Source organism: Canis lupus, chromosome 30 (genome assembly GCF_003254725.2).
Source record: "Canis lupus dingo isolate Sandy chromosome 30, ASM325472v2, whole genome shotgun sequence".
Lineage (NCBI taxonomy): Eukaryota > Metazoa > Chordata > Mammalia > Carnivora > Canidae > Canis > Canis lupus.
In genome coordinates, this window is record NC_064272.1 from 28199331 (window position 1) to 28206317 (window position 6987).

At 46.9% G+C, this 6987-nt stretch overlaps 1 long non-coding RNA gene across 1 annotated transcript in view; it reads right to left on the reverse strand.

Annotated features, from left to right (window-relative positions):
* The window catches only part of LOC112675798 (uncharacterized), a 10062-nt gene extending 4578 nt beyond the window's left edge, over positions 1-5484 (reverse strand). The window contains exon 1 of the long non-coding RNA XR_007407274.1: positions 5160-5484. This is a non-coding gene — a long non-coding RNA (uncharacterized LOC112675798). The remainder of the gene's footprint in view (positions 1-5159) is intronic.
* Between the last annotated feature and the right edge of the window lie 1503 nt (positions 5485-6987).

Here is a 6987-nt window from a genome sequence, read left to right on the forward strand (position 1 = left end):
AGATAATTTTTTAAAAAATAATATTCTTTTTTTTAATGGAAAAATAAAAGAGTGTCTTTTTAAGCAAGAATGATGAAATTCAGGCCTGCAAATTGAGTCCCTGGCAGGAGCATCTGCTACCACTTAATATTTAACTACGTAAGCCTCAGACAATGAGAACGGGTGGGATTTCATAGTTTGGAACTTACCAAGCTCCATCTATTTGCTACACTCGTTTTTAGTTCCTGTGGAAATCTGCATTTTAGGAAGACAATTTGAAGGGCACAAAATAAAGCTAAGAGGAGTGTGAGCAAGGGGAAGACAGCTCCAGCAGGACAGCAGGTGCAAGGGTTCTGTCTCCACCTGAGTGCAGCTGAGTATTTGTTACATGGGATTGTTACATTGGTACTTCCAGGGGAAAAAGAAAATTAATTTGGGGGAAAAACCGTTCTGGAATGGCTCCTGTTTTCATCTCCAAACCGTCTTCTCAGTCTGTAAGACTGTAGTCAGTGAAAGAAAAAGTGTCCTGGAAATGATGGACACACTCAGGCATCAGGAAAAGTCACTGGTAGAAGGAAGTAGGTGATTTTCTTGAGGAGAAATGACCAATGACCCCAGCAATTCACAGAGTATGGAGCAGAATCAGGGGCCTGGAGCCAGGCTGAAAACAAGTTAGAGTAAGGCAGGTGCGTAAGGCAGGTGCAAATGGTCTGACTTGGAGGCGCCAGAAAGGGCAAGCCCTGCTCCCTCAAGAATCTGCTCGCTTCCTTCCTGCAATGATCCTGCAAAACATTAGCTGGCCTTCTAAAAATGAGAAAAAAGAGAAAGGGAAGCAAAAGGAAGACCCTGAGACATCACCCACCAGGACCAACAGCCAAGATGGGGCTGTTTCGAGCAGGTTGCAAGGCACCCCAAAAAGAGAAGTTAGTTAAGGCCTGTTGGTGGCTGTGGAGTCCTGCCTCGCCCCTCACTAGCCGTTTGAACTTGGGTGAGTAATAGAATACCTCTGAATGTCAAGTTTTTATTTTTTTATTTTTTAAAGATTTTATTTATTTATTCATGAGGGACACAGAGAGAGAGGCAGAGACATAGGCAGAGGGAGAAGCAGACTCCTCCCTGCGGGGAGCCTGATGCGAGACTCGATCCCAGGCCCCTGGGATCACGCCCTGAGCTGAAGGCAGACAGACGCTCAACCACTGAGCCACTCAGGTGTCCCTGAATGTCAAGTTTTTATCTGTAAAATGGGAGCCTAAGGTGATGTGCATTGTGGGTCAGGCATGCAGTAAACCCTGTTTAAATAACTTAAACTGGGGCAGCCCCGGTGGCTCAGCGGTTTGGCGCGGCCTTCAGTCCGGGGCCTGGTCCCGGGGTCCTGGGATCGAGTCCCACGTCAGGCTCCCTGCATGGAGCCTGCTTCTCCCTCTGCCTGTGTCTCTGCCTCTGTCTCTCATGAATAAATAAATAAAATCTTTAAAAAATAAATTAAAAAATAACTTAGACTTCCTCTGGCCGGGATCCAGTGGGCCCAGAGGTGCAAATCTCAGCATGACTTCAATTGTTAAACATCTTGTTGTCTTAAGAGGCAAAGGTAGGTGCACCTGGGTGGCTCTATCAGTTAAGCCAGGTCATGATCTCAGGGTCTTGAAATCCATCCCCTCCTCAGGCTCGGAGCTGGTGATATAGCCTGCTTGAGATTCTTGCTCTCCCTCTGCCCTTCCCCTCCCCGTAACCCGCTCCCCCCCCCCCAGCTTTTTTTAAAGAAAGAGGCAAAGGTAAATACTTCTTGAGAGCCTCAGATTTCCAAATGTTGCCTGCATTTCTGCATTGGTGTCACTCCAGATATAATATGCTAACTCTTTTAATGGTGGATTTTCCTTCCCACAAAGCCTTTAAAAATAATATAATTTCTCTGAGTTGTGTGCCGTTTGCCAGGAGACAGGAGAGTAGAGAAAATGATCTGTTGAGTTTTACCTTTAAGCATAATAGAATCCTTGAATTAACTTTAAAACATATTTATTGCACATTTACTATGTGCCAGGCAAATACAAGCACTCAGGTGAGACAAAGAAAAGTAAAACACAGTTCTTGCTCTTGGAGAGTTTCTGGTCCAGAAGGAGCTAAATCTAGGATATAGTTACACTCGAGGACCACCACCAGGTAGGAAGAAGGTAAACCAGGGGTTTTGAAGGAAGGGTAGCATTTTCTCTAGATTTTCAGATCAACAACACTCTAATAAAAATAATGCCCTAAAAAGTAGTGATTTTCCTTTCTGTGTTCCCTTATAAATCCTTACTTCAAACATTTTTGTGATTTTTACAGTATATTCGCAGTACAGTTTTGTACTCTCCTGAGCATCAAGTTATAAGCATTTTCTTTTGCTAAATAGTTTCCATCATAATTTCCATCTGTTAGTGAATATAATTTCCTTTCCCATCCCCCACTGTAGGATAATTGGGCTATTTCCAGTTTTTTCATAGTTACAATTTATGATGTAAAGGATATCTTTATGCATGTGGCTTTTTTTCTTCTTTAGCATCATTTTCTTTAGCTTAGGTTTGCAAAGTAGGATTGGTGGAGGTCAAAGAGCATGAATATTTCTATCTCTTGAAATATATTGCTCTGTTGTCCCCTTCTACACCCCAAAAAAGTTGGACCCATTAACAATGTCACCAGCAATCTGTTTCACCAATATGTCAGCATTGGATGATTTTTTTAAAATTTTTATTTATTTATGATAGTCACAGAGAGAGAGGCGCAGAGACACAGGCAGAGGGAGAAGCAGGCTCCATGCACCGGGAGCCCAATGTGGGATTCGATCCCGGGTCTCCAGGATCGCGCCCTGGGCCAAAGGCAGGCGCCAAACCACTGCGCCACCCAGGGATCCCCACTAGGTGATTTTTTTGTTTTTGTTTTTGATTTTTGTTTTTTTTTTTTAATCTGCTCGTTTCATAGCTATGCCACAGTGCTTCATTGTTGTTTTAATTCACATTTCTGTAATAACTATGTTTCCATATCCTTCCTGGTTGTACCTTGTAGTGACTTCCTGCTCAGGTCAGGTGAACAGGATTCTGCAGGCAGAGAGCTGGTGAATGGGCCCTTTGGGGAGAACAAATGGCTCAGGCAGGTGCAGAGGTAGAGGGAAGACCTTTTTTTTTTAAGAATTCTATTTATTTATTTGACAGCACAAGCAGTAAGAGTGGCAGGGAGAGGGAGAAGCAGGCTCCCCACTGAGCAGGGAGCCTGATGTGGGGCCCCATCCCAGAACCCTGGTATCATGACCTGAAGGCAAATACTTAACTGACTGAGCCACCCAGGTACCCCGACACAGACTTTTTCAATGAGGTGTAGGGTAGACCAAAAAGAGGACTGGTGGAGGTTAGGCTAGAAGGGAAAGTGAGACAACACGTGCAAAAGTTTGCTTTGAATCCTATGGGGGTTTTAGTTTGTTTAATTTGTACAAAATGCCTCGTAGGACTGAAAAATTGGGATGCTCTCTTTGCACTCTGATGAATCCATGGCCCCAGCACCCAGAACATCCAGCTCCATGTGCCCCGGTCACCTCTAGTCAAACAAATTCCTGCTCCCTCCCATCTTTTGGACCTGGGGCCTGCTGGTTCCCTTGCTCCGGCCCACCTGTCTCCCCTCCTCCGGAGCCCTGGCCTCCCAGGGGCCATCCCACCACTCACAGGGCACGGCATGGCTCATGCTACTAGATTTGAGCTCTGTCCACCTGACCCAGCCCAGCACCCGGCATCAGTCCTGGGCATTGGATCACCAGGTTTACATTCCTCCTGCGCCCACCCCAGCACCCTTGAGGATGTGTTCCCTCTGTCCTGCAAGAGGATTAAAAACCACCCAACTGGGAAAGAGGCATCCATGGTGTCTTTCCTTGTCTACCAGGAAAACTGGGCAGCCTGAAGCAGAACTATGGAGGAGGAGTGTGTCGTCCTTTGAGAAAGCACCTAGTCCTTGGTTCCTGAGTTCTGTGGAATCTTTGGTAGTAGTGTTTGCAAGTATGCAAATCCCAGATGTGAAATAAGGCTCCCTAGACAGTGGCCTGGGAGCTCCCTCTGAGACAAGGGTTCCACTTCTGACTTTCAATAAGCAGACTTTTTTTTTTTTTTTTTTTTTTTTTTAATAGCAGACTTTTGATAGCCCTTGGTTCCACCGCTTCCAACTGCATGCCTTTGGGAAACTTCTTCACCCCACTAAACCTCAGTCTCCACGTGAAGTGGGACTAATAAAACCAACGCGAGCTATTGCAAGGATTAAATGGAATAATGTACATAGAGGACTTAATGCCTGGTGACATTCCATAAATGGTTGTCACAATAATTTGGGTTGATTTCGTCAGCTGCCTACCTCTGTGCCGATTCTGAGTTCAACACCCATGATGAAGTTGCTGAACATCTGGCCCCAAGCCCTCAGATCATACTACATACCCAGGGCCATGGCCTCCAACCAAGTCTCTAGACCAGAGATTCCTTTCAGACATCTTGGGTGGGTCAAAATGTGGGTATCCCAGTGCCCGCCCATGTTAGTAGCCACTGTTCCTCCAGGGCAGGCAGAGGGGAGACAAAACCAAATCCATGGACACAAGTACAACAACCTTCCAATTAGCTGGGCTGCACCCAGGGGCTGAGGTGGGGCTTTTCCCCAAAGGCATCGCGGCTTCCACACTGGTTAGGGGGCTTGCAGCACATGGCACAGCCAAGTCTCAGAGGCCCCTGACGGGCTACTTAGCACGGGGTGCTCTGCTCAACCCCCAGAGCCAATGTCATTCCCTCCTGGTGCTCTCCCCATGGGAGGGGGAAGGCTGAGGACTCTACCCCTGGGTGCTCTGTGTGGACAAGCTCCACTTGTCTTGGAGGGAGGTGTGAAATCATGTCTGTGGCAGCGCTGTGGAAGCAGCAAAGAGCCACACGAGCGTAGGGATCCCAACCATGAGTTCTGGCCTGAGCTACGCCCCTCGGCTTCACTGACCACTGGAGGCAGCTGCGGCCTGTGATAGTTAAGCAGATTGCATGGTTCCCCAGCATGGGTTTTCAGTACTTCCTTTCTTTTCAGACAAGACAGATTAAATCACATCCTCATCAAACTGGAGAGATGCCCCCAGCTGGGGTCTGGCATAAGCTGTGTGGATGATATCATTCACATTCCAAGCTTGTCCCCACACTTACCTGGCGCATATCCCCTAAGGGAAATCTGGCAGCTCCAAAAAGGAGAAAAACAGTTGCTTTTGATCCTGGACTACAGTTGGCTCTCCTATTGCGGGAGAGCAATTATTAACTCGTCTTAACTTGACGTTCAAAAACATCTTAATACCTGTTTTTTATTAACTATATCCCAGCAGACAGTATAAGACAAATGAAGGAAAAGGTAAAGCTTTGAACGTTATCTTAGGGACCCGCTGGAGGAAGAGTTTAAAAGAACAATCATATGAGGGTGTATTCAGTGCTTCCCTCCCCTACATACTGCCTGCATTCTCTCTTGATCGTGACAAAGATGTTGGGGCCTGTTATTGCCATTTTTAAACAAATGGGTCTCAGCTATTGGAATCATCAATATTTTATCTGTTTTTTTTTTTTTTTTTTTTTTACAATGAAAAAGAAATTAAGCCTTATGTCCACTTTTAGTAAAGCAGTAGGGATACTTTTCGTCCTGTACCAAAACACAAGTTCCAGTAAATGTGTTGGTTGCAGGATTCTTTTTTTTTTTTTTTTTTTTTAAGATTTTATTTATTTGAGAGAGCAAGAGAGAGAGAGAGCACAAGCAGGGGAGGGGGAAAGGGAGAAGCAGGCTCCCCGTGGAGCAGGGAGTCCGACTGTGGGACTCGATCCCAGGACCCTGGGATCATGACCTGAGCCAAAGGCAGATGCTTAACCGGCTGAGCCACCTGGGCCCCCAGGTTGCATGACTCTTGTATGTTCTTTGAAAATTTCCCGTCTGTTCTTTGGGTGGGCTCAATGCTTACATTTGCAGGGGCTAAAACAAGAATTTAAGTGGGAGCTCTGTGGCCCACAGCAGCTCGTGCTGCTGCTCTGTGCACACTGTGTTCTGCTCTTCACCACAGAGGGCCTTGTATTGTGTAAAGATGATCCCGTCCAAACTTCATTCTTGTGCTCCCAACAGAGCGCCCCTTGGCTACCTCTTGGGGTCCCAAGTGTGCACATCAGACACACTGCCCACCTTTGGGAAGACAGATCTGGGGAAAAGCTCATCAAAGGCCCTAGAGGAGGTCTTGGGATCATTTCAACAGAGAATCCCAGGGCCCTAGGGCCCCAGGCCCCCAGAGTCTCATTTGGAAGGCACTTCTTATCCCTGCCCCCCCTTGACTCCTTACTCCATGGGGAAGAGCCCATGCAGAAGAGGGCCTGAGCAGATGGTCCTATAAAGCAGAGTGTATAGGGAAGGAACCCTGACTGCTCCAAGGGCGATATTGAGGACTGTGTGCCAATGCCAGCCGAGCTGGGAAGCCAAGGGGAGAAGCATTGGCTGTCCTAGTTCTAGAGGACTGATAAGCATATCCCTGGCCCTGATGGAAGGCCCCAGAGTGGAACTCAGAAGGACTGTGCCCTCACCACCTAAAATGTCTCTTTAAAGCTGGCCTCAGCCCACGCATTCCCAATTTATTCCCAGCATGTTTCCAATTAAGGACTACCCCCCACACACACACACACTTCGCCCCGCCCCCTCCCTAAAATGATCTAGGCCTGAAGCAGCGAATGCAGTAGATTTAACCCATGAGGCCCCATTAAGTGTGCAGAACTGACAAGGTGCAGAAATCAGAGGGCAGATCCGCTCAAAGACCAGACAGGAGAACAGGTGAGAAAAATGGATGCTCAGCCCTTCCTTCTGTTCCTGAGTTAGAGGACCTGGATGAAGGTGCTTACAGACCTAGGATTCAGTGGGAAAGGAATAGTGTGGAAGCTGGTCCTGAAACCCGCCACTTAAGTCACATAACAACTTGTTATGAGCCTCGGGTTCTTGACTATAAAACAAAAATAG